The sequence below is a fragment of the Oryctolagus cuniculus genome, chromosome 19 (assembly GCF_051225735.1).
Source record: "Oryctolagus cuniculus isolate XC-2025 breed Fujian yellow rabbit chromosome 19, ASM5122573v1, whole genome shotgun sequence".
NCBI classification, from domain to species: Eukaryota; Metazoa; Chordata; class Mammalia; order Lagomorpha; family Leporidae; genus Oryctolagus; species Oryctolagus cuniculus.
In genome coordinates, this window is record NC_142885.1 from 2,421,305 (window position 1) to 2,448,618 (window position 27,314).

Sequence of the window (27,314 nt, forward strand, 5' to 3'; positions counted from 1 at the left end):
TTGACACTCCTGTTTATGGCATCAGTAATCTCCCTATGCACCAGTCATGAGTTTCCAAGGCTATGGAAGCCCTCTGAATTCTCCGACTCTTATCTTGTTTAGACAAGGTCATATTCAAAGTGGAGGTTCTCTCCTCCCTTCAGAGAAAGGTACCTCCCTCTTTGATGACCTGTTCTTTCCACTGGGATCTCACTCACAGAGATCTTTCATTTAGGGTTTTTGTTTGTTTGTTTGTTTGTTTTGTTTTGTTTTGTTTTGCCAGAGTGTCTTGGCTTTCCATGTCTGAAATACTCTCATGGGCTTTTCAGCCAGATCGGAATGCCTCTAGGGCTGATTCTGAGGCCAGAGTGCTGTTTAGGACATCCACCATTCTATGAATCTGCTGAGTATCCCGCTTCCCATGTTGGATCACTCTCCCCTTTATTTATTCTACCAGTTAGTATTAGCAGGTACTAGACTTGTTTATGTGCTTCCTTTGACTCTTAGTCCTTTCATTATGATCAATTCTGAACTGAAATTGATCACTTGGACTGGTGAGATGGCATTGGTACATGCCACCTTGATGGGATTCAATGGAGTCCCCTGGTATGTTTCTAACTCTACCATCTGGGGCAAGTCAGCTTGAGCATGTCCCAAATTGTACATCTCTTCCCTCTCTTATTCCTACTCTTATGTTTAACAGGGATCACATTTCAGTTAATTTTCAACACTTAAGAATAACTGTGTATTAATTACAGAATTAAACCGGTCATATTAAGTAGAACAGACAAAAAAACTACTAAGAGGGATAATGTATTAAGTTGTTCATTAACAATCAGGGCTATGCTGATCAAGTCACCGTTTCCCATAGTGTCCATTTCACTTCAACAGGTTTCCTTTTTGGTGTTCAGTCAGTTGTTTTTTGTTTTCATTTCAGTTCTGCTTTGCAGCTCTAGAATTTATTTGCTTCCTGTTTAAAATTTGTTTCTTTGAAGACATTCTTATTTTGGTCATGTGTGGTTTTCCCAATTTGCTCTAGATCTTTATGATTTGATTATTTTTGTGCAAAATAAAATTGACTTGTTATGACAATAGGTCTGATCTGATTTCATCATTAAAAAAATCATCTATTATTTTTCACTTTATGTTTCTGTGTGGGAGCAAACTGTTGAAATCCTTACTTAATGTATACTAAGCTGATCTTCTGTATATTAAGAGAATTGAAAATGAATCTTGATGTGAATGGAAGGGGAGAGGGAGCGGGAAAGTGGAGGGTTGTGGGTGGGAGGGACGGTATGGGGGGAAGCCATTGTAATCCATAAATCGTACTTTGGAAATTTATATTCATTAAATAAAAGTTTTAAAAAAATTGACTTCTTTTTGTCCTTGTAGAATATTTCTATGTTTTCACTTTCTTGTAAAAGAGACTTGCTTTCGTGTTTCTTTGCATGGCACACAATTTCTTACCCAAGACATATAGCTCTCGTCATCTCTGCCCCAACCCCACCTCAGGTTCATTGTTCCAATTTTTTGTGGGCCTATGTGTTCATTTTCTTTTATCATCTCTTTTTGGAATGTCTGTCTTATGTTTTCTGTGTCTACTGAAGTGTTCAGCTTCTGTTCCTAAAATTCTTTAAGTCAAAGGAAACTGAGGTAAAGAAAATCCTTTTCCAGTCCTGCAGATTGACTCCATGTTGCTCTACTCCTTCAGTGCTTTTCAGCAACTTGTCCTCTGTGCCACACTCAACACCTCCTGTGTGCATCCTGCACATCAGCCAGAGCTGAAATCTTGGGACACTTCTCCCATCTCCTGTGCACACAGCCCACCTCGCAGATGTGATGATGTCCGTGATTACAAGGCATACACAAGAAGTTTAAATGTCCTGCTATCCCAAGTAGCTCCTGACCCGTCCCCTCACTTACCCCTCTTCAGAGTATCTGTGGCTCATCCCATCTGATCTCTGGTCCCTCGGCTTTCTGGGGCCAATGCTGTGCCTTTATGGACTTTCTGCAAATGTCGCCTGAGAAGCTATCACATCCTTGGAAAGGCTTCAAGCTGGGCACACCAGAGGCAAGCAGCCTCCGTGCCACACCTCAGAGACCTTCTCACAGTCCAGTGGAGAAGCGTGGTCTTTGAGACTGATGTCGGCATTGCCCCTTCTGGTCTGAGTAGCTTGTGTCCGGAGTTTGTATTGCTGCCATTAGCACTGCCGCTCACCTGAGAATGGAACATCGGGCAGGGATTTAAACTGCAGCAGCGCTTCCTTAAAGCTGCAGCTTTCTGTATGAATCCCTCCCCTGACTGCTGTAAGGTGGTAAATCCATCCCAGGTTCTGGAAACTTGATTCCTGTGGATTTTCTAGGTTTTGTTGCTGCGGGGGCACAATGGAGCACTAGATCTCCCTGCTTGGGAATTTTTAGTGATGTTACCATGAATGTACTTTTGATTATGAAAATGGGCCTAACATGTGTGGCTGAGGTCATTCAGATGAGTGCAATCTGATGTCTGTTTTCACCCAAAGACTCCTTAACCCCTAGAAATGCATCATTAGTAAAAGATGGGCATTCTGCAATCAGAATGCCTGGCCAGGTGACCCAGAGGCTCTGTGGCTATTGGGCAAAACATTTTTGTTTAGGAAACAAACTATTTTGAGCAGATCAACCTGTCAGATGAATTCAGGCCTTACATTCCAAAAATTCTATCACTTTATTCCCAAAGTCATCTCGGAATTTCCAAAGCATGTTAAATGGAATTGCAGTTCTCTCCAGACACAAATTCATGTTGAAGCTCAACATCCCAGGATTTCAAATGTAAAGATATTTATTAGGCATTAGCAGAGCTGTTGAATTAAAATGAGATCGCTCAGCCATAATCCAGCTGGAGTGTTCATTGAAGAAAGGAATATCAGGACACACTCAGAGAAGCAGTGGGGAGCTTTGTGCACTGACGGCAAGCCAGGTGAGGACAGTGTGAGGAGGCAGCCATCTGCAAACAAGGAGAGAGGCCAGAAGAAATGATACCTGCCCTTAGTGTGCTCTTTGTAACCATTCCTTCAGAACTGTGAGGAATAAGCTCTTCTTTTACTTCGTTATAGGTGGAATTCTGCGTTGAGTTCCCTAGAAAATTCATAAGGGCATTTCCTCTATCAAAACATGTTTCCTGTTTGGTCTAAAACATTCACAATGTGCACCTCATCCCACTGTGATTATTTTGGTTCTTAAACTTTGATTTTGATTGAAAGGCAGAATCACACAGATTTTCTGGTAGCCAGTTCACTCCCCAGGTGGCTCCAATAGCCCAGGCTGGCTCGGACTGAGGGACTGAAGCCCAGAGACAGGGGCATCATTCAGGCTTCCCAGGTGGATTTCATTCAGAAATCAAGATTCTAGCTGGGGTGAGGTGAAACTTCATTGTGGTTTTGATTTTCATTTCCCTCATGGCTAGTGATCCTGAGCATTTTTTTTTTGACAGGCAGAGTGGACAGAGAGAGAGATAGAGAGTAAGATCTTCCTTTTGCTGTGGGTTCACCCTCCAATGACCGCTGCGGCCAGCGCACCGTGCTGATCTGATGGCAGGAGCCAGGTGCTTCTCCTGGTCTCTCATGGGGTGCAGGGCCCAAGCACTTGGGCCATCCTCCACTGCACTCCCTGGCCACTATGAGAATAGTTAAAGAATGCTTTAACTATTCAAAGTCCCCTGTGATTCCATGTGAATTTCAGCATCATATTTTCTATATTTGAAAAAAAGTCCTTGGTATTTTGATTGGTATCACAATGAATCTGAAAATTGCTTTCAGGAGAATGGACATTTGATGATATTGATAATTCCAATCCATGGACATGGAAGATTTTTCCAATTTTTTTGGTATCTGCTTCTATTTCTTTCTTTCATATTTGTTAATTCTCATTGTGCAGATCTTTGACTACCTTGGTTACATTTATTCCAAGGTATTTGATTTTTTTGTAGTTATTGTGAATGGGATTCATTTTTGAGGTTGTTTCTCAGTATTGGCATTCTCTGTGTATACAAAGGCCATTTTTTGTATTAATTTTATTTCCTGCTACTTTCCCACACTCTTCTATGAGTTCTAATAGTCTCTTGGTAGAGACTTTTGGATCCCCTATATAGAAATATTTTCTGCTAATAAGGATAGTTTGAATTCCTTCTTCCCAGTTTGTATCCATTTGATTTCTTTTTCTTGCCTAATGGCTCTGGCTAAAACATCCAGGAATATATTAAACATCAATGGTGAAAGTGGGCATCCTAGTCCAGTTCTGGATCTCAGTGGGAATGCTTCCAAGTCTTCCCCATTCAATAGGATGCTGGCCGTGGTTGTGTCATAAATTGCCTTGATTATGTTGAGGAATGTTCCTTCTATACCCAGTTTGCTTAGAGTTTTCATCATGAAAGGGTGTTGTATTTTTTCAAATTTTTCTCTGCATCTATTGAGACAATCACATGGTTTTTGTTCTGCAGTTTGTTAATGTGGTGTATCATATTGATTGATTTGCAAATGTTGAACTATCCCTGCTTACCAAGGATAAATTCCACTTGGTCCATCTGGGTGGATGATCTTTCTAATATGTTGTTGAATTTGATTGGCTAGAATTTTGTTCAGTATTGTTGCATCTATGTTCATCAGGGGAATTGATCTGTAATTCATTGTTTCAGTTGCATCTTTTTCAGGTTTAGAGATTAAGGTGATGGCTGGCTTCATAGAATTTGGGAGGATTCCCTCCCTTTCAATTGTTTTGAATAACATGAGAAGAATTGCAGTTAGTTCTTTAAATGTCTGGTAGAATTCAGCAGTGAGGCCATCTGGTCACAGGCTGTTCTTTTTTGCGAGGCTCTTTATTATTGATTCAATTTATGACTGGGTAATTGGTTTGTTTAGGTTTCCTATGTCTTCATGGCTCAACTCAGGAAGGTTGTATGTGGCCTGGAATCTGTCCATTTCTTGTAGGTTTCCCAGTTTGTTGGCATAGAGCTCTCTCGAGTAATTTCTGATTTTTTTTCCTGTGGTGTCTTTTGTTGCACTTCCTTTTTCACTTCTAATTTTATTGATTTGGGTCTTCTCTCTCTCTTGATGGCTAGTGGGAAAAATGTTCTGCCAATTTTGTTTATTGCATGAAAAAACAGCTCTTTGTTTTGCTTATCTTTTGTATTTTTTGTTTGAATTTTATTGATTTCCTCTCACTTTAATTTTTTTTCCTATTAGTTTTGAGTTTGGTTTCCTGCTGTTTTTCTAGGTACTTGAGATGCATTGACAGCTCATTTATGTAGTGTACACACCAATTGCTATAAACTTTCCTCTTAACACTTCTTTTGCTAAATCCCATAAGTTTTGGTATGTTGTATTGTCATCATCATTTGCTTTCAGAATTTTTTTTACTTCTTATTTTTTAAACTTTTATTTAACAGATATGAATTTTCAAAGTACAGCTTTTGGATTACAGTGGCTTTTTCCCCCCATAACTTCCCTCCCACCTGCAACCCTCCCATCTCCTGCTCCCTCTCCCATTCCATTCACATCAAGATTCATTTTCAATTCTCTTTATATACAGAAGATCAATTTAGTATATACTAAGTAAAGATTTCAACAGTTTGTACCCACACAGAAACACAAAGTGTAAAGTACTGTTTGAGTACTAGTTATAGCATTAATTCACATTGTGCAACACATTAAGGAAAGAGATCCTACATGAGGAGTAAGTACACAGTGACTCCTGTTGTTGACTTAACAAATTGACACTCTTGTTTATAGTGTCAGTAATCACTCTAGGCTCTTGTCGTGAGTTGCCAAGGCTATGGAAGCCTATGAGTTTGCCGACTTCGATCTTATTTAGACAAGGTCGTAGTCCAAGTGGAAGTTCTCGCCTCCCTTCAGAGAAAGGTACCTCCTTCTTTGATGGCCCATTCTTTCCGCTGGGATCTCACTTGCAGAGATCTTTCATTTAGTTTTTTTCTTTTTTTTTTTTTTTTTTTTTTGCCAGAGTGTCTTGGCTTTCCATGCCTAAAATACTCTCATGGGCTCTTCAGCCAGATCTGAATGCCTTAACGGCTGATTCTGAGGCCAGAGTGCTATTTAGGACATCTGCCATTCTATGAGTCTGCTGTGTATCCTGCTTCCCATGTTGGATCGTTCTCTCCTTTTTAATGTTATCAGTTAGTATTAGCAGACACTAGGCTTGTTTATGTGATCATTTTGACTCTAATCCTATCATTATGAGTGATTGTGAACTGAAACTGATCACTTTGACTAGTGAGATGGCATTGGTACATGCCACCTTGATGGGATTGAGTTGAAATCCCTTGGCACGTTTCTAACTCCACCATTTGGGGCAAGCCAGCTTGTGCATGTCCCAAATTGTACATCTTCTCCCTCTCTTGTTCCCACTCTTATATTTTACAGGGATGACTTTTCAGTTAAGTTTCAACACTTAAGAAGAATTGTGTGTTAATTAAAGAGTTCAACCAATAGTATTAAGTATTAAGTAGAACCAAAAAAACCTAAAAGGGATAAAGTATTAAGTTGTTCCCCGACAGTCAGGACAAGGGCTGATCAAGTCACTGTTTCCCATAGTGTCCATTTCACTTCAACAGGTTTCCTTTTTGGTGCTCAGTCAAAATCTCTTGATTTCTTCTGAGATCCACTGCTCATTCAGGAGCATGGTGTTCAGTCTCCATGTGATTGCATATGTTCTAGAGATTACTGAGTTGCTGAATTCCAGTTTCATTCCATGATGGTCCGAGAAGATGCATGGTATGATGATGACTCTTTGGAACTGGTGAGACTTGCTTTATTGCCTAGCATGTGGCTGATACTAGAGAAAGTTCCATACACTGGAGAGAGAGATCTGTTAGGTCCATTGGTCTATAGTATCAATAACCTCTTCTGTTTCCTTGCTGATTTTCTGTCTGGTTCATCTATCCATTGCTTAAGTGTGGTGTGAAGTGCCCCATTAATATTGCATTTGAGTCTATGTCTCCATTTAGATTCCTTAACATTTATTTAAATAGCCAGGTACCCTGAAATTGGGTGCATATACGTTTATAATAGTCACATCTTCCTATTGAATTGATCCCTTAATCATTACACAGTGCCCTTCTTTGTCTCTTAAGTTTTTTTATTAAGGTCTATTTTGTCTGATATTAGGATGCCTACACAAGCCCTCCGAAAGGAACCCAGCCCACCAGAAATAGAAGAAAAGGAAGATCCCGAATCTGGAAATCAATCCAGAATATGCTCAAGAATGTTCATCCCCTTGGCCCAGCAGCTCAATGGGCTTTGCAGGGCTACGAGCACATTTAAAGAAAAGAAAAGGGAGGACTGTTAGGGAACCATTCATGGAGAAAGTAACTGTAGCACCCTTTGAAAGAAAATAACTGTGCAGCCGCAGTCACAGTCGCAGTCGCGCCCAGCTTGAAGGAAACGTAGAGTAGTAGCCACCCTAGCTGGTAAGATTTGAAAACCGATGGCCTAGAGGGCCTAACCACAAACTGTCATTGCCATGATGATGGGACCCTGGGGGGTGGGAATGTGGGCAGGGCTAGCCTCTAGAAACTATATAAAGGGACCCTCAGCTGCTGTAAACCAGAGGTTGCTCAGCCTCTCTCCCGTGTCCGTAGTGCCTAGTGCCCGCGGGGAGAAGCTCCTGGTCCGTACTGCCTAACGTCCGCAGGAGTAGGCTTGAGCGATCTCTCCTCCTAGTCGCCTAGAGTATCAATAAAGTGTGTTTAGCTTGACCTTCCTCAGTCTCCTTAACTCTTCCTTCGTGGTAACCTGGCCATTTCCTGAAGGGGGAGATCCTGACACAAAGGAAGCTCCTGGTTCCTGGCTTCAGATCAGCACAGCTCTGGCCATTGTGGCCATCTTGGGGTGAGACAGTGGATGAAGACCTCTCTGTCTCTACCTATTTCAAATAAATAAAATAAATCATAAAAAAGAATCACTATGGTACATTGTGCACCTCCCTGTGTGCCACTCACCAGACAGCTGGCTGGGGAGTTTTGGATTCCACCCAAAGACTCTTCTTCTAGGTGTAACAATAGATTATTCCTAGAAACCAAAGAAACAATCTTCCTTCCCCAGAGAAGCTACTGTATCATTTGCAACTAGATTTGGTTAGACAGGTCCCAGGGGAGCATGAACAATTTAGCTCCTCCATTCCAAGAGTATCTCACTGAAGCTGTGACCACGGATCTAATCTGGGATGAGAACACACTAGTACATCACCACTAGCAGTTCAGCCATCAGACAGAGAGCTTGGACAAACTATTTCAGCACCATGCAGGGCATTTTGCAAGGAGGGAATCTAATGCCTGGCCAGACTCACAGGCTCAGGCAAGGCTGAAACGTGTTGAGATCTTCGGGTCATCACAGCTCAGGGGTCTACCCAGGTGTGGCTGATAGACAGCCAACGTGGAGGAATCAGCTCATCTAAGGAAAAACCAGGGTGTCTTACTGCTCCTACCGATCCCCGAAACAGGTGAGTTAATTTTATTCTGACCACAATTGGCCTCATTGCGGATTACACAGGCACACATTTCAACTGTGCTCCTGTTCTGCGAGACAAAGCATCTCCCTGTGCTCTACTTTGATTTGTTCTTTGTCTTCTTAGGTGAGTTTGCTTTATCTACCCACCAAGCTTGTGCATTCAGGGTACACTGCCGTTTCTTTAATCTTTACAAAACCACACTGCCTGACACCTTAGCATAATTCAGATCCTCAAGATTTCTGTGGAAATTAACCAGAAATGCCAATGTAAGTAGAAACAACAGAATGCAGAAGTCTCCATGTTTGCATCTGTTGAATCTATTTAACCATCCATTCATCCCTCTATGTATCTGGCATTTGCCTGTATTGGCAAAGAAAGATGCATTATACAGCTACTGACACTCCTGAGCCATTTGGGGAGGATCCCAGGGACCAACATGTCCTTGTCCCCATCTGGAGACCCAGGAGAGCCATTCATTCAATTCTAGGACACTATCAGAGTATTAGTCAATTACCTAAGGCACTAAGGTAGGAGGGTCCGCTCCTGCTCACGGACTGAGTAGCCCTTTTGCTCTACTCAAACCTCACCAGGAAGGGCGATTTCCCTGACAAAGTCTACAGATGTTAAACCTAGCCAGAAGTACCCACACAGAAACATCAAATTTATGCCTGGCCAAATGTGTGGGCACTTGGTGGCCCCGTCCAGTCATTACATAAAATCACCTTTCATACTAGGATCAAACATGAAATGAAACACCAGGAGTAAGGCAGGCCTTTGCATTCACAGCCATAACAGTTGATATGCATAGGCAGACAGGAGGAGGAAGGGCTGGAGGGGAGAAGGGGTGAAAAAGACAGGCAAGGGGAGGGGCTCACTGGAGGACAGGAAGATGGAGAGTTTGGAAACACCAGGAATCAGAAGACAAGACAGGGGCTAGCGCTATGCTGCAGAGGCTTAATGCCCTGGCCTGAAGGGCCAGCATCCCTATGGGCACTGGTTCAAGACCCGCCTGCTCCACTTCTGATCCAGCTCTCTGCTATGGCCTGGGAAAGCAGAGGAAGATGGCCCAAGTCCTGGAGGAAGCTCCTGGATTCAGGATCAGCACAGCTCCAGCCGTTGCGGCCAATTGCAGATGGAAGACCTGTGTGTGTGTGTGTGTGTGTGTAAAACTCTGACTTTCAAATAAATAAATCTTCAAAAAAAAAGCACAACAATGTCATAAGGATGAACAGCACTGTGGCATAGCAGGTAAAGCCGCCACCTGCAGTGCCGGCATCCCATATGGGTGCCAGTTCAAGACCTGGCTGCTCCACTTCCGATCCAGCTCTCTGCTAAGGCCTGGGAAAGCAGTAGAAGCTGGCCCAAGTCCTTGGGCCCCTACACCTGCATGGGAGACTCAGAAGAAGCTCCTGACTCCTGGCTTCAGATCAGCACAGTTCTGGCCATTATGGCCAACTGGGGAGTGAACCAGCAGATGGAAGACTGACATCTCCCTCTCTGTCTCTGTCTGTCTCTGCCTCTCTCTCTGCCTCTCTCTCTCTGCCTCTCTCTGCCTCTCCTTCTCTGTGTAACTCTTCCAAATACATAAAAAAAGGCATCAGCAGAAAGAGTAAAACTTCAGACTAAGCACAGCCCCCTGAAGCGGAGCCCTGAGCTCTAGCTCAGTCCCTCACCCTCACCCCATTGTGACCAGCACTGCAACCAGGGCCAAGTTTCCTGAACTCAGGAAGCAGCTCTGCTAGCTGCTAGATGTGCAGCCTTCTCCAAACAACCCTCTCATGTGGGCAAAATGTATGCTTTCACAGGCATCACCTCAGTTCCCACAGCAAGGAAACTGCAGTCCCTGCCTTCTCTCATCCCTGGGGGTCTTTGAAGCTCAGGACAGCCCAGGAAACCACAGGCACATAATGAAGGCAAGACCACGCATGTTTGCCTCTCGGGGAACACACACACACACCACGGGCAGCCCTCCATTGGCTGAAAGATGATTCCTAAAGCTTGGTCTGTGTGAGAAACAGCCTCACTCATTCACTCAAGCGATGGACTCGACTCAGTGAGTGCAAGAAGAGCGAGACCCAACTTCCGATCTTGCAACGCTTTGTGCCAGCACACTGGGAGCAGGTTCCAGAAAGCTATTTATTTCCTAGCAAGCAGATCCCTCCCCCAGTTCCTCATTGGCTGAGTAACAACAGCGTGACAATCTTCCTGGCATTTGCTTCAGCTGTTTGGCCACAACCTTCCTGGGTCCCTAAAAACTCAGGTGCACGGAATCTACCATTCTTACTTTGAAAATGCACCAAGTGTTTACTTCTCACAGGGAGGAATAGTGAAGAGGAGTTCTTGGGCAAGGCACCTTTGTGCAGAGCAGTATGTGTGAGGGGTGAACAAGGGCTTGTCTAGGAGAAGATATACTATATTGGCTAACACAAATCTGCACTCATGTAGAAAACTCACACTCTCATCTGAGGGAAATCATCTCCCACTCCTGAATATGGCCCGGAAAGGGTCTATTGTAAACTGCCTGCATGTCTGTATCCTCCGGCAAATTACAAATTCCCAAACACACCCCCCGGCAGTCTTAGCCTAGTACTTCTCCTAGTGGTGGCACGGATTCCAAGAAGTAGCTTGGGGGTTTTGCCTCCACATGCTTGAAACAATGGGATTCAGACTCATCTCTGTGCCTTGGTTGTCAGCTTCTAAGCAGATGTGTTTCCAGCTCCCATTCCATGACAAGCAAAGTCCCGTATCATCCACGCCCACCCACACTCCAACACTGGAGCCCACAAAGAACTGTGGGCTGTGTTTTGGGCCCTTGTGAGACTTGTTGTCTCCCACAGTGCACATCAGGAGGAAGCTGAAATCAGGACTGGACCAGATGTAAACCCAGGAAATCCTATGTGGGATGTAGACACCAAGAGGTGACTTATTGCTGCCCCAGGAATCCACCTTTTACTCCTACAACACTTAAGAGGGAATTACATAAAATTAATTATACACAGGCAAGTTTGTGCACACAAGGCATGACTATCTTATCAATAACAAGAAAAGCAGTATTGGACCAAGGCACACAGGAGCAGAATTTGTGTATGCTATTGTAGGTGGCATTGACTCAGACTAAGGGGCTATATATTTAGGATGCTGTATGTGATCTCAGTATCAACATATTTTTGATAATCTTTCAGAGATTTATTTTTATTTATTTGAAAGGCAGAGTTACAGGGAGATAGGGGGAGAGAGGCAGATCTTCTATCCACTGGTTCACTACCCAAATGGCCTCATGGCTGAAGCTGACCATGACCAAAGTCAAGAGCCAGGAGCCAGGAGCTTCTTCCAGATCTCACATGGCTGCAGGGGCCCAAACACTTGTGCCATCCTCCACTAATTTCCCAGGTGCATTAGCAAGGAGCTGGACTGGAAGTGGAGCAGCCAGGACTTGAACTGGTGCCCATATGGGATGCTGGCATCACAGGCAGCAGCATTACCTGCTACATCACAAACACCAGCCCCTAGATAATTTTTGTGTACATGGGGGACAAGTTCAAGGGCATTTAACTAGCTGTGAGCCAAAGCCACACCAAGGGTGCTCGAGGCTGCCCAGGACGCCACACGGCCCCTCAGGGCTCAGGCTGCGAGCGCCTCCAGGCAGCAGTGGAGGTCAGGGCACATGAGAACGAACTTTGAAAAATGGATTTGAGGGCACAGTACCATGGTGTAGCAAGTTAAGCCTCTGCCTGCAGCACCGGCATCCCATATGGGTGCCAGTTCAAATCCCAGCTGCTGCACTTTTGATCCAGCTCCCTGCTGATGCACCTGGGAAAGTAGCAGAGGATGGCCTAAGAAATGGAAATGCAACAAACACAACAATGCACCTCAAGGACCGCAAAAAGCAAGAAAATCCCAGAGTTAGAAGACAGAAATATCAGAACTGAAACATGAAATAAAATTTTTTTAAAAAGATGAATTGCAGGCGTGCACCTTCCGGATAGGTTAATGCCAGAGAGACCTCGGAGACACCAGACGCGTTTATCGGCTTTTCGGCTTCCACTTTATTTTTTAGCAGACTCGGGTTACATGTCACGAACGCCCACTGTCTTCACCTCCTCCAACCCTCTTATATATCCCCCTCCCACCGTCCACCTGTTTATATATGATTCACGGAAAACATGTTACCAAATCAGCAAGAAACAAAACTTAGTAAATGTGGGAAACATGCAATAACAGGATGCTTAAAGTCAAAACAGGATCTTGCGGTTAGCAACGGGCAGGGTGGAAAAAGCCCAGCACGAAACTTCTTGTGCTTGTACATGTCGGGAGGGGCACAGCTGGCCAGGCTGTCCCATTCCCCGACATCTCCCCCTTATTTCTTTGCAAAATGGAGTGGTACTGTGCCTGTCTTAGGTGACCAACAGCATCTATCGGGCTTACCCGTCATTGGCACATGAACATGAGGTATGGAGGGAGCGTTCATGCCCTGTCTTAGGTTGCCTTGAAGACCTCTCAGAACTTACCTGTCTTTGACTACCGGTCCAGCAGATTCAGCCACACCTGAATCTGTCCATTTTGCATGGGGTACTGGTTATTGAATGTTAGCATGGCTTATTTAACCACCATTTGTGTATTATGCTGACGCCTGAACAGCCCTTGCAAGATCCGAACAATAATTGATCCTGTTATAAGCACAAGAGCCAGCCCTATAATAGCAGCCCATTGTTCAATTGGATTCCAACTACCATTTAACATGCTACCCAAAAGATGGGACTGATTAGCGGCAAATGAAAAGTGGTTGTAGGGGTAGGCGGTAACACAAACTGCAGTAGATCGAATAACACAGGGTATGCCAGCCAGGCCTGATCTTGCAATAAATCCGTTCATTGAGTTAACAGCTGAATAGCAGTATATCATCAAGTGCCTGGGTGGTAGATCTTGTGATGCTATCAAGTGTGGACAGTGTGGAGGTTTCGCTCACGGCCATGCCAATAGCGGCTACACCAGCTGATAACGCCGCAATTACTGCAACGACGACCGTGGTGACTCCGAAGTCTCTCCTGTGTCGAACAGCCATTGAGAAGTCCTTCCCAGACACCGCAACTGGTACAGGAACCCAAATGGGAATCCGCACAACCACCAGTGTTTCCACTTCATTTAATTTTCCTTTAACACATGAGGAAGTAACTCCTGTAGTGCAAGTATTATTAGTAGCATTACAGCAATACCAAAAGAAGGGAGGCTGAAGGCAAACAGGGGATGATACATGGGTTTCGTTGGGTGATGAAAAGGCAAATCAAGAAGGTGCAAAGAAATTAACATTAAGGAGCAACAGGGAATCGATCAGAGGTGGACAGGCATCTTGAGAATTGGGGGTGCCTGAGGAGTGCAAGAAGGAAGTGGATTGGTAGGAGGGTAAGGAGCAAATGGTCTGTGACACTCCTGGCACCTGAGAGGTAGCGACTCAGATCGAAAGGCTATAAGTTCCCCTGTAATATTGGCTGTGTAAGAACTACCTGACTCATTCCAGTTGATAACATCTCCCATGGAATAAGTGGCCAAATTAATACATGGCATAGGAAAGCCGGTATAATTATAACCACAAAGATCTGCACCAAACTTAGGCTTATGGAAGCATAGCGCTCCCGAAAGGTGGATGGGTAAGTTAACCTGGCCCTGATGGGAAGAATTGACAAGACTGTTGTAAGGCACTCCGAATCTTTCACCTATGGTAGAGTTATGCAAATACACAACTGGCAGAAGGTTAGAAGAATTAGAAACAGGTAGAAGGAGAGGTAGGGCTCTCAAGAGACCCCAATACTCATCCAGCTTGGCCATCGTCAGTGACAGTTGCATCATTATTAGGAGTAGGATCACGATCATTTTGCCACTCTATTGTTCTTGTCCGTCTTTCTGGAGTCCAGATTGGATTTTTTTCTTCCTGTGGGAGAAAACAAACAGCACCTCATACCCTTCTTATTAATGGGTATGGGCCTTTCCATTTGTTATCTTGTGGGTCTTTCCACATAATCATTTTTCTAACGGGTGGCTGAGCTTCTGTCGGTTCATGGGGTTTATTACTATTGGGGGTCTGTTCCGAGATTACATAACGTTCTGCCGGGGTGAGACCATCAGTTTTTTTATTTAAAAAATTTATGGTAAGTAAGGCAAGGTTGAGAATGTCTTTAGGGGAACGGGATAGTGCCCCTATTCCCCCTTTTTGTTTTAATACAAAATTTTTCAGATACAGATTAGTGCGTTCCACAACAGCTTGTCCAGTAGGGTTATATGGGATGCCGGTTAAATGAGAAATATGAAAAGTTGCTAAAAACTCAGCAAAAGCCTTAGAAGTATAAGCAGGTCCATTATCAGTTTTTATTATATTAGGAATTCCCCATGAAGCAAAACATTGTAACATATGTTGCATTACAAGGGAGGCGGACTATTTGGCAGCGGCAGTAGCCATAACTACTCCTGAGTAAGTATCCACCGTAACATGGACACAGGATAGCTTGCCAAAGGCAGGGGTATGCGTTACATCCATTTGCCAAATGTGACATGGATAAAGGCCCCGGGGATTAGCTCCAGTGGGCATAGTAACAGGCTGATGAAGAACACATTTTTCACAATTTTGGACAATAGATTTAACTTTACGAATAGGGATATTAAACCTCATACTTAAGGTCTTACTATTAACATGCCAAAGTTTGTGATATTCCGTTGCCTATTCCATGGCAGTGCAAGCTAAAAGGAAGCGGGAATGTTGATCAGCAAGGGCGTTTCCTGCGGTGAGAGGACCTGGCAGAGAGGTATGTGCTCTAATATGGGTGATAAAAATGGGATCTGATCTCCTAAATAAAGCGTGCTGAACAAGCTCAAAATAAGGAAACACTGTAGAACTTTTGGATATTAACGAAGGGGAGCCTAGCCTCTTAATAGCATTAACAACATATAAGCTATCAGAAACGATATTAAGAGGACCCTCAACCATATTTAATAACTTAGCCACTACAGCTAGCTCTGCATGTTGAGGTGAGGGAGACGCAGTAACTGCATGATGCACCTGACCTTGTAAAATAGCCACCCCAGTACCTCCTTTTGCTCCATCAGTAAAAGCTATGGGTGCTTTGGGAATGGGATTAGAATAAACTCTTTTAAAATAGTGTAAGGGTACCATGTCGCAAAATCTAATAAAGGATGATGGGGATAATGGTTATCTACACTTATGTCAAGGGTGATGGTGATGTGGGACCATTGCCAAGTTTCCTTAGCCCACTCCTGAATGACTACAGACTCTAATGGAAGAATGCAGGACTGTGGTCTTCTCCCTGCAATTTCTATGACTTGGTGGATGGCTTGTAAAACTAAATTTCCCATAGCCTCCGCATAGGAGGTAATAGATCTGGGCATATGGTTATGTGGTTATACAGACAACAACGGTCCTTCTTGCCAGAGTAAAGCATAGGGATAATGACTTTGTATGAACACCAAAATACTTAAGGGCATAGTGGGGTCACACCACTGCATAGCGGTGCTCTTAAGGTGCTGTTCAAAAATTTTTAATACTGGTTTTGCCTCCTTTGTAAGTTGTCTGGGTGAATTTAGGCATGCATCACCTTCCAGAAGTCAGAACAAAGGGTGCATTTCTTCAGTAGTCATTTTACAATAAGGCCGAATCCAGTTTAAATTTCCACACAATTTCTGTAAGTCATTTAAGGTTTTAACATGATGAGTGGAGATATTAAAATCAAGAGGCTTTACTGTGGTAGGGGTAATCCGTAGTCCTAAATATTTTTTTTTCTTTTTTTTTTATCTTTTATTTAATGAATATAAATTTCCAAAGTACGACTCATGGGTTACAATGGCTTCCCCCCCATACCGTCCCTCCCACCAACAACCCTCCCCTTTCCCACTCCCTCTCCCCTTCCATTCACATCAAGATTCATTTTCAATTATCTTAATATACAGAGGATCAGCTTAGTATACCTTAAGTAAGGATTTCAACAGTTTGCTCCCACACAGAAATGTAAAGTGAAAAATAATAGATGATTTTTTTTAAATGATGATGAAATCAGATCAGACCTATTGTCATGTTTAATCCCAGTGAGAGTCAAGTTGGGAATTGATAATTTCTTTTTTTTTTTTTACAGACGATCAGTTTAGTGTACATTAAGTAAAGATTTCAATCGTTTGCACCCCCATAGAAACACAAAGTGAAATATACTGTTTGAGTACTCGTTATAGCATTAAGCCTCAGTGTACAGCACATTAAGGACAGAGATCCTACATGAGGAGTAAGTGCACAGTGACTCCTGTTGTTGACTTTACCAATTGACACTCCTGTTTATGGCATCAGTAATCTCCCTATGCACCAGTCATGAGTTTCCAAGGCTATGGAAGCCCCTTGAGTTCTCCGACTCTTATCTTGTTTAGACACGGTCATAGTCAAAGTGGAGGTTCTCTCCTCCCTTCAGAGAAAGGCACCTCCCTCTTTGAAGACCTGTTCTTTCCACTGGGATCTCACTCACAGAGATCTTTTTGCCAGAGTGTCTTGGCTTTCCATGCCTGAAATACTCTCATGGGCTTTTCAGCCAGATCCGAGTGCCTTTAGGGCTGATTCTGAGGCCAGAGTGCTATTTAGGACATCCGCCATTCTATGAGTCTGCTGAGTATCGCACTTCCCATGTTGGATCACTCTCCCCTTTATTTATTCTATCGGTTAGTGTTAGCAGATACTAGGTAGTCCTAAATATTGTACTGCAAGAACTCGTTGAATCTTTTCAGGGGATAAGATAAGATTATAATTGTTAAGGCCGGCGCCGCGGCTCACTAGGCTAATCCTCCGCCTAGCGGCACCGGCACACCGGGTTCTAGTCCCGGTTGGGGCGCCGGATTCTGTCCCGGTTGCCCCTCTTCCAGGCCAGCCCTCTGCTGTGGCCAGGGAGTGCAGTGGAGGATGGCCCAGGTGCTTGGGCCCTGCACCCCATGGGAGACCAGGAAAAAAAGCACCTGGCTCCTGGCTCCTGCCATCGGATCAGCACCGTGCGCTGGCCGCAGCGCGCTGGCCGCGGCGGCCATTGGAGGGTGAACCAACGGCAAAGGAAGACCTTTCTCTCTGTCTCTCTCTCTCACTGTCCACTCTGCCTGTCAAAAAAAAAGATTATAATTGTTTAGGGATTTCTCTAATGCAAAGAAGGCTTTATCTAATTCTTCCTGGTTGAGAGCAGCCAATAGAATATCACCCATGTAGTGTACTATTATCATTTGTGGAAATAATTTTCTTACAGGTGCAATAGCCTTAGCAACATATATTTTTTTTTATCTTTTATTTAATGAATATAAATTTCCAAAGTACGACTCATGTGTTACAATGGCTTCCCCCCCCATACCGTCCCTCCCACCCACAACCCTCCCCTTTCCCACTCCCTCTTCCCTTCCATTCACATCAAGATTCATTTTCAATTATCTTAATATACAGAGGATCAGCTTAGTATACCTTAAGTAAGGATTTCAACAGTTTGCTCCCACACAGAAACATAAAGTGAAAAATAATAGATGATTTTTTTTTAAATGATGATGAAATCAGATCAGACCTATTGTCATGTTTAATCCCAGTGAGAGTCAAGTTGGGAATTGATAATTTCTTTTTTTTTTTTTTTTTTTACAGAAGATCAGTTTAGTGTACATTAAGTAAAGATTTCAGTCGTTTGCACCCCCATAGAAACACAAAGTGAAATATACTGTTTGAGTACTCGTTATAGCATTAAGCCTCAGTGTACAGCACGTTAAGGACAGAGATCCTACATGAGGAGTAAGTGCACAGTGACTCCTGTTGTTGACTTTACCAATTGACACTCCTGTTTATGGCATCAGTAATCTCCCTATGCACCAGTTATGAGTTTCCAAGGCTATGGAAGCCCCTTGAGTTCTCCGACTCTTATCTTGTTTAGACACGGTCATAGTCAAAGTGGAGGTTCTCTCCTCCCTTCAGAGAAAGGCACCTCCCTCTTTGAAGACCTGTTCTTTCCACTGGGATCTCACTCACAGAGATCTTTTTGCCAGAGTGTCTTGGCTTTCCATGCCTGAAATACTCTCATGGGCTTTTCAGCCAGATCCGAGTGCCTTTAGGGCTGATTCTGAGGCCAGAGTGCTATTTAGGACATCCGCCATTCTATGAGTCTGCTGAGTATCTCACTTCCCATGTTGGACCACTCTCCCCTTTATTTATTCTATCGGTTAGTGTTAGCAGGTACTAGACTTGTTTATGTGCTCCCTTTGACTCTTAGTCCTTTCATTATGATCAATTGTGAACTGAAATTGATCACTTGGAATAGTGAGATGGCATTGGTACATGCCACCTTGATGGGATTGAACTGGAATCCCCTGGTATGTTTCCAACTCTACCAATTGGGGCAAGTCATGCTCGGGCTGACTTGCCCCAATTGGTAGCAACATATATTTGACATAATGTGGGACTATTAGTCATTCCTTGTGGCAATACTGTCCATTCAAAATGAGCATTGGGTCCTATATGATTTATAGAGGGAATTGTAAAGGCAAAACGTTGTCTATCTTCCTTGGTTAGGGGGATAGAGAAAAAACAATCCTTTATATCAACTACTATTAGTTTCCATTCTCTAGGTAGCATGGTTAAAACGGGGAGGCCAGGTTGGGTGGCCCCCATAGGTTGCATTTATTTATAGCTCTTAAATCATGAAGTAGGTGATATTTACCTGATTTCTTTTTAATCACAAAGATAGGACTATTCCAAGGAGAAGTAGATGGCTGAAGATGTCCTGCCCCTAATTGTTCCTCTACTAAGGTTTTTACAGCAGCCAATTTTTCTTCTGTAAGGGGCCACTGCGAAATCCACACTGGCTTAGAGGAGAGCCAAGTTACAGGGATTGGCTGCGGTGCGGTGGCCCCTCCTGGAAACCCAGTCCATGCCTGTCCTTTTCTCCTTTTGGACTAATGGGCGTTGTAATACCCTGTTCCCTAGCTCCCAGGCCTCCACCTTTATATCCCATTCGTGTCATGATGTTCCACGCAGCCTGTGATCCTTGTTGTTTTCCCTTTTCATTAGTCAAGGTAAGTCTTAGTTCCTGTAGGACGTCTCGTCCCCAAAGGGTAACTGGTAGCTTACAGATATATGGTTGGAACTGTCCAGAATGGCCTTCATTGTCGGTCCAAGTGAGGATGCTGGCACTCCTAGGTGGAGCATGGGTAGTACCCAACCCTACCAGTGTATTCTCTGACTCTTGTGTTGGCCAGGAGGGAGGCCAGTCATCTGCGTCTATAATACTTACATCAGCCCCAGTATCTAACAAGCCTTGTATTGTTTTTCCCTGAATGACAAGAGGCCAAAGTGGTCTGTTTTCCAATGATAAGGAGAGTGCTGCAAAATTACTTCCTTGTTTAGCTCTCTGATCTCTAATTTTTTCCCAGCATAGTAATTGTGCTAGGGGTCTGTCATTATCTACGATAGCTGCACCTAAGGTGGCTTGAACGATAACTTTAGGTTTGCATGTGGGGAGTTACTATTGCTGGCTGAATTTGGAGTCTGTGCTGAAAATTGGTGGCTCATCCAATCACTAGTCCGAAGCCAGTATTGGGAAGAGAATTTTTAGTAGGGACTACATCAATGATTTGAGGACCCATAGCTGGAGTTAATATTTGAGATTCTGTTGGCCGCAATTCGAAACAGCTTACTATTCCTGATCCCCCTTTTTTGATTGCTGGCGCACCCAATTTTGCTTCGGGCCCCGGTGTGCTGTGGCCCCTCTCCCATTTTTTGACTCTTGGGGAATAGGGTTTCCTGCTCTATCAGTCTTAGAATAACAATCACTGGCCCAATGATTACCTTTCCCACATTTAGGGCATAATCCTGGCTGTCGTTTGTTGGGTTTATGTTGTCTACATTCCTTTTTTACATGTCTGGGTTGGCCGCAAGCGAAACATTTGTGGTCACTCGCTCTATTGGCCTTAGCCATTGCCATAGCAGCATGAGCCCCAGAGGCAACATCATCCATGACATCTCTGCAAATTTTCATAAAGGTAGGGATGTCCTTATGTTGCCAAGGCCTTAGCATGGAGCAACATGTCTTATTAGCATTTTCATATGCAGTCGTCTCAGCAAGGGTGAGGCCTCTTCAGGAGACTCAAACAGATTGCCCGCAGCTTCATAAAGGCGGTTAATAAAATCTGCATAAGGCTCGGTCGGTCCTTGTATTATCTTAGTAAGACTGTGTTTAACTTCCCCTTTTTTTGGCACTACCTTCCAGGCCCTCAAGGCTGTATCTCTTATTTGTTGTAATACCTCCCGGGGACACCAAGCTTGCACCACTTCTGCATGGAATGCTCCCTCTCCATTTAACATGTCCTCATTCCAGGCAGGTTGCCCATCAGCTCGGTTTTGTGCCGCCTGAGTACAAGCTAGTTCCCTACAAGCGGCTGACCATAAGAGATAATCTCCCCCTGAAAGGACTGCCTTGCAGACATTTCTCCAATCTTCAGGGACTAGGCCCTGAGTGCCTAAAGTTCCTAGGATAGCTTTGGTGAAGTTAGCATGTGGCCCGTAGAGAGTCACTGCCTTTTGCAGCTCCTTTAATGCTGTAAAGTTGACCAGAGTCCACCCGCGATTTCCTTGGCAGTCTTCGGTCACTGGAAAGATCTGATGGGGGTTAAAGAACTCTGCCCAATTTGGTTTCAGGCGCTGCGGTGGATGGGGAGTTGAATCCCCAGTATTTATAAGAAAAGCGGCTTCATCGTCATTACGAGCACTTTCGTTTTCAAGTATTTGCCTTCTAGTCTGTTTCTCTGGCCCAGACTCTAAAACTATGGGCCTCATCTCACTTGAAGCATTGCCGGCAAAACAGCAACAGCACATAGGATGAGGGGGCGGTTCATAAGGAGTGGAGGGCATTAAGGGCAACTCCGGGTAAAGTGGAGGCAATTCCAGCGTCTGCGGATGTTTCGCTTTTGGTCAGGCTCCTCCGCTTGCTTCCATCCTTTGTTCCTCTATATTGTCTCCTTTTTCGCTACTATGATGGGAGTCTTCGCTGAGCTCCTCCAGCGTTTCGCAATTCACGTCCCACCCGTCTCCACCGAACCTGTGATAAATCTCCTTCTTCAACAAACCAAGGACAAGTTTTATATAGTATCCTAGTAAAATTGCACACACCTACACTCATTATGGGTGTCCCCGTTGCCTTTAAAAGGCGGCTAATCAATAGGTGCATTTTCGTGGTGGACTGTGTGTTCCCCATTGTACCGCGGTATTCCTAGGCTTTTTCCCCTAGACTCCCGTCTATAGACTTTTTTTTTTTTTTTACCTTCTTTCCGCATCGCAGCGATCTGAGTCACGGCACCAGTTGCAGGCATGCACCTTCCGGATAGGTTAACGCCGGCAAGACCACGGAGACACCAGACGTGTTTATCGGCTTTTCAGCTTCCACTTTATTTTTTAGCAGACTCAGGTTACATGTCACAAACGCCCGCTGTCTTCGCCTCCTCCAACCCTCTTATATATCCCCCTCCCACCATCCACCTGTTTATATGATTCACGGAAAACATGTTACCAAATCAGCAAGAAACAAAACTTAGTAAATGTGGGAAACATGCAATAACAGGATGCTTAAAGTCAAAACAGGATCTTGCGGTTAGCAATGGGCAGGGTGGAAAAAGCCCAGCACTAAACTTCTTGTGCTTGTACATGTCAGGAGGGGCACAGCTGGCCAGGCTGTCCCATTCCCCAACAATGAGTGGATCAGGTTTTTTGAAAAGGTGAACAAAATTTGTATTTTTTATTTTTTGAGGTCTGAAACACAATCCTATTTATTAGTTGTTATTAAACCTTAGTTTTGACTGGACTCAGATTTAGCAGTAGACGCTCTCAGAGAAGACAGCCCACATCTCCCGGCAATCCATTCCTGGCATTTTTCTTTGGCCTCCTCCATTCTCTTGGCTGAGAGTTTAGCATATTCTGCAGCCTCCTCCTTGTTCTCCTTAGTACAGTTTCTTCAGAGCAATTCGCCGGCGTCTGTGTCGCAGGACACGTGGAGTAACTAGACGCTGAATCTTGGGTGCTTTGGTCCTAGGTTTCTTACCCTGTTTAAGGGCTTTTCTTACAACATACTGGCATACATCATCTTCTTTAGAGAAACTGAAAAGCTTACAAATTCTGCTGGCTCTTTTAGGACCCAGGCAACAAGGCACCGTGGTATCTGTCAATCCAGGAATCTCTCTCTCTCTCTCTCTTTTTTTTTTTTACAATGACCAAGTTGAGAACACTCAAATTGGCATCAACAATGCAGCCCCGAACTGATTTGAGCTTTCTTTCTCCAGTTCTCCTTGGTCAGTAACAGGAATGCCCCTTATTCAGCAGAAGGCAGACCCGCCCATGGGTCAAGACACCTTGCTTCATGGGAAAACCTTGTTTGTCATTCCCACCACTGATCCGGACCACATAACCCTTCCATTCTTCACCCAGAGCGTCGGCAGCAACTTCTGTGGCCATACGCTTCTCACAGAAAGTACGAAGTTTACGTTCATTGTGCACTTGGATGAGTTTCTGGCAGCCAGTGGCTGGGAAGGAGGTATTCAGCTTCATTTTGAAGCAGCTGGCCGCTTCGGAGGCTAAATTTTATTTAAGGTATACAAGTTTCATGTATTGCCTATATACAGATCTAGGAACATAGTGATATTCCCCATCCTTCCCTCCCTCCCACCCACGCTCCAACCCTTCTTCCTCCTCCCTCTCCTATTTCCATTAATTTTTACAAAAATCTATTTTTAGTTTACTTTATACTCCTAAGGGTAACTCTACACTAAGAGTTCAGGTAGTATGAAGGAAAAAATACTGTTGTGGGGGCTGGTGCTGTGGCACAGCAGGTTAAAGCCCCAGTCTGCATGGCGGGCATCCCGTAAGGGTGCAGCTTCAAGTCCTAGCTGCTCCACTTCTGACCCGGCTATCTGCTGTGGCCTGGGAAGGCAGTGGAAGATGGCCCAAATCCTTGGGCCCCTTTACCCACATGGGAGACCTGGAAGAGGCTCCTGCTTTGGATCAGCACTGCTTCAGCCATTATGGCCAATTGGGGAGTGAACCAGCAGATAGAAGACCTCTCTCTGCCTCTGTTAGGGTCATTTCTGGGCCAGGGGCATCTTCAGGTGAAGTCATTTTCAGGAAAGGGCATCTGGGTGAGGGTCATTGCTGGCAGGGGCTTCCAGGCAAGGGCATCTTCGGGCAAGGGTCACTTCTGGGCCAGGGTCATCTTCAGGTGAGGTCAATTTCAGGGATGGCATCTGGGTGAGGAGTGCATCTGGGTGAGGGGCATTGCTGGGTGGAGGCACCAAGGCAAGGGCAAGGGTCAATCCTGGGGCAGGGGTATCATGGGTAAGGGCAGTCTGGGTGAGGTTCACTTAGGGCCAGGGGGCATCATGGGAGAAGGCATCTGGGCGAGGAGAGCATCTGTGTGAGGGTCATTGCTAGGCAGGGGCACCTGGGCAAGGGCATCTTGGACAAGGGTCACTTCTGGACCAGGGGCAGCATCGTCCTAGGGCCCAGGGTCTGCTGTGCTGCGGGTGGGCACTGCACAGGGCAGCAGGGCCTGCCAGCAGTGGGCAGCCTGCTGTGCTGTGCTGTACTGAGCATTCAGTGGGGTGAAGAGGCCTCTTCCAGGCTGGTCTTATTACACTGCAACTCCAGGGGCACTGCCGTGTGTGTGTGTGTGTGTGTGTGTGTGTGTTTATGAGTATTTATAGATTGTCGCTCCCCCTCTTCATGGAGGAATGACACTAAGCCCTGCCTAGGTTTCCTATCCGAGTCACGGCACCATTATGTCGCTCCCCGTCTTCATGGAGGAACGACACAGGACCCTGCGCTGTTCTTTTGTCTGCTCGGCCCTCCCCGGGTTTGCTGCTGGTTCTTCCCGGGTTGGCTACCATCCCTTCCACCTCCGTGGAAGGGCGGTTCCCCCTGCCACTTTCCCCACTTCCGCGGGGGAGCGGCACACCGCCGGCGGGCTCTCTCGGGGGCTGCACAGGTGTTCCTTCAGATAGATGTTCCTGGTGCATGTTGTCTCTCTCCTCCTTTATAGTCCTCTTCCACCAATCCCAACTCTGCTACCCACAATGCCTAGTACGCTGCTCTCCTCCGATCAGGAGCAGGTCCTGCTGTTTATTGGTTGAACTGGAGGCAGCTGTGTAGAAGCTATTTCCTCCTCTCCCAGCGCCATATTGTGGGAGAGCAGATGCATAGAATAAGTCTTAATTCCAGTAACATAGTCTAGTCCGAGTTGCTCCCCACAATAGATATTTATAGAACAGGGCAGGAGCAGGACCACAGAGGGGCACACATTTTCACCAAGGTCATGCCTAGAGGTGTGAGCTCACCACACAACAGAAAGTCACAGATGAAGGGGAGGCTTTGAGGCTGAGGGGCCACTGTCAAGTCACAGAACAGCTCTCTGGACAGACTGGCAAAGGAGGTCTCCGAGGAAGAGAAAGGATTTGGTTAGATGTCAAAGGGGGGCCTGGGGCTCTCAGGACGGGACGGCCTTGCCTGACCCAATCGTCTGGCAGTGGGAGAGAGAGCAGAGAGAACAGTGGAGAGAGAGGAGGGAGACAGGTGGTAAGGCAAGAGCAGCCAGGCCACGGCACTGGTGGGCAGGGCGGAGGTGGGAAGCAGCAGGAGGTGGGCACATGGGTGAGCTTTCTGGAAAAGGCCATGGACAGGAAGGAGAAGGAAGATGGGAGCAGGAGCTGGAGTGGGTGACCAGAGTTTCCGGGGAGTCGGGGTGGAGGTTGGAGAGGGCCTCCCCTGCCACTCACGCCACCTCTCACACAGCACCCAGGCAGCACAGCCACAGTCCTGACACAAGCCTGGCCCTCTCAGACTTCCCTCCTCCCTGATGGCCCTGCCTTTGGACCCACTGGCCATGGCCAGCACTAGCCTGGGAGGCCCATGTGGCAGCCAGCAGGCCTGATGGAGAAAGACAGGAGGAAGAACCCTGCTTGAACCAGGAGCACACAGCTAAAATGGATGGGTGGAGGGGGTGGCGGAGGCCCCTCGGGTACTCAAAAAGCCCAGCATCCTCAAAGGGGACACTGGAGAGGCAGGGTGGGCAGGGGGCCACAAACTCAAAAATCTAAGAAGGGAGCCTCAGCTGGTCGGGGGGCTGCAGGTCATGGAGGTGAGTCTGGGCCCTCCCTGCTGGGGAAAAGCAGAAGAGGGAGAGTCAGAGGCCAGCGAAGAGTGGCAGGTGGGGCCCTGGGCCAACTCTGTGTCCCAGCCAGGCGGAACTCAGAGTAGCTGACCTGTCCTGGCTACGGGGCTTCATCCGGGGCTGAGGATCCCACCTTCAGCCAGTAGCAGGTGTGACAATGCCCAGGTGGGAGGCAGGAGGCTGTGCGTCCCTGCCTCGCCTGGGCTGATGGGTGCAGAGGATTCTCAGGCTTTGAGGTCATCAAGCAACCGAAGGCTTCACCCCCGGCCACTGCTCAACTGCACACCCAAGGGACGAGGTGACCCCCGGCCTGTCACCCTGGCCTGTGCTGGGGCTCCCAGGCTGGGGGGCTTGATACCCCCTGTTCCCTGCCCCCAGCAGCACAGCTCCGATTGGGGCAGGTGTGGCACGCCCAGGAGGAAGTTCAAAGGCCTCTGGCTGAACCACAACACCCCCCAAGTTCCCAGCCCCTACACCATCAACCACAAGCTCCCTGGCCTCTCTGGCAGCTCCAGAGGGCACCCACATCTGCCACTGGTGTGGATCCTGTCCCAAGAACCCCCAGGCTCAGCCACGGAGGCCCTGGGCAGTCACACTGAGTCCTGAGGCTGCCTGGGAAGGGAGAGGAGAGAGCCAGCTGGCCCAAGGACAGAAACAGGAAAGAGGGAGTCTGGAGCTGCAGTAGGGAGAAGGAGGGGCCTGGCCCTGAGGTCCCAGGGGCGCCCCCCAGTGTGGGGCTGGTGCAGTGGGGCAGATGCGGTCCTGAGGCAGGCAGAGTGGCAGGTGCCTACCTTGGCTGACGCTCCTCAGGGGCCACTGAGAGGGATTCTGAAAGACAGCTCGGGAGCCTCCCGGAGTTTTGTCTGCTCAGGAAGACTGAGGAAGGCCCACCTGTGGGCTGTGGTTGGGGTGGGGGAGGGCTGGGGGTAGTCATGATGCCACTGTGTGGGGGGGGCACGCAGACATCCTCCCCACATTGGGTGGGCTCAGAAATCCTCACGGGATGGAGGGCGTTGGCACCCACACAGAATTGGGGGTGCTGGCACACTCACGGATTGGAGGCCACTGGCAACTTCACGTGTTGGGGGGCACCGGCTCCCTCATGGGTCAGGGGGCACGGGCATTCTCACAGTGTTGGGGTGCTGGCTTCTTCTCTGGTCGGCGGATGCTGGCACCCTCATGGGTCGAGGGGCCCAGGCAACCTCAAGAGGTCGGTGGTGCAGCCCCCCCATGGGGTTGGGAGGCGCTGGCACCCTCACAGGGTTGGGAGGTGCTGGCACCCTCACAGGGTTGATGTCTACTGCAGCCCCCCGCACGGGGTTGGGGTCCGCAGCCATGCTCACGGCTCGGTGGCCTGGACATCCTCACTGGTCGGGGGGCTCAGGCACACTCATGGGGTTGGGGGGCGTAGACTTCCTCACAGGTCGGGGGGCACAGGCCCCCTCTTGGATCGGAGGCACAGAAATCCTCACAGGGTCTGGGGGCTTTGGCACATGCACGGAGTCAGGGGGCGCAGGCACCCCCACTGGTTGGGGCCCAGACATCCACGTGGATCTGGGAATGCAGGCACATGCACGGGGTCTGGGGGCACAGACTTCCTCACGGGTCGGGGGGGTGCAGCCACCATGA

The 27,314-nt window shown here is 46.5% G+C and overlaps 1 pseudogene; it reads right to left on the reverse strand.

Annotated features, from left to right (window-relative positions):
* Positions 1-22,316: 22,316 nt before the first annotated feature.
* LOC149120296 (small ribosomal subunit protein eS6 pseudogene) lies at positions 22,317-23,091 on the reverse strand (annotated as a pseudogene).
* Positions 23,092-27,314: the final 4,223 nt, after the last annotated feature.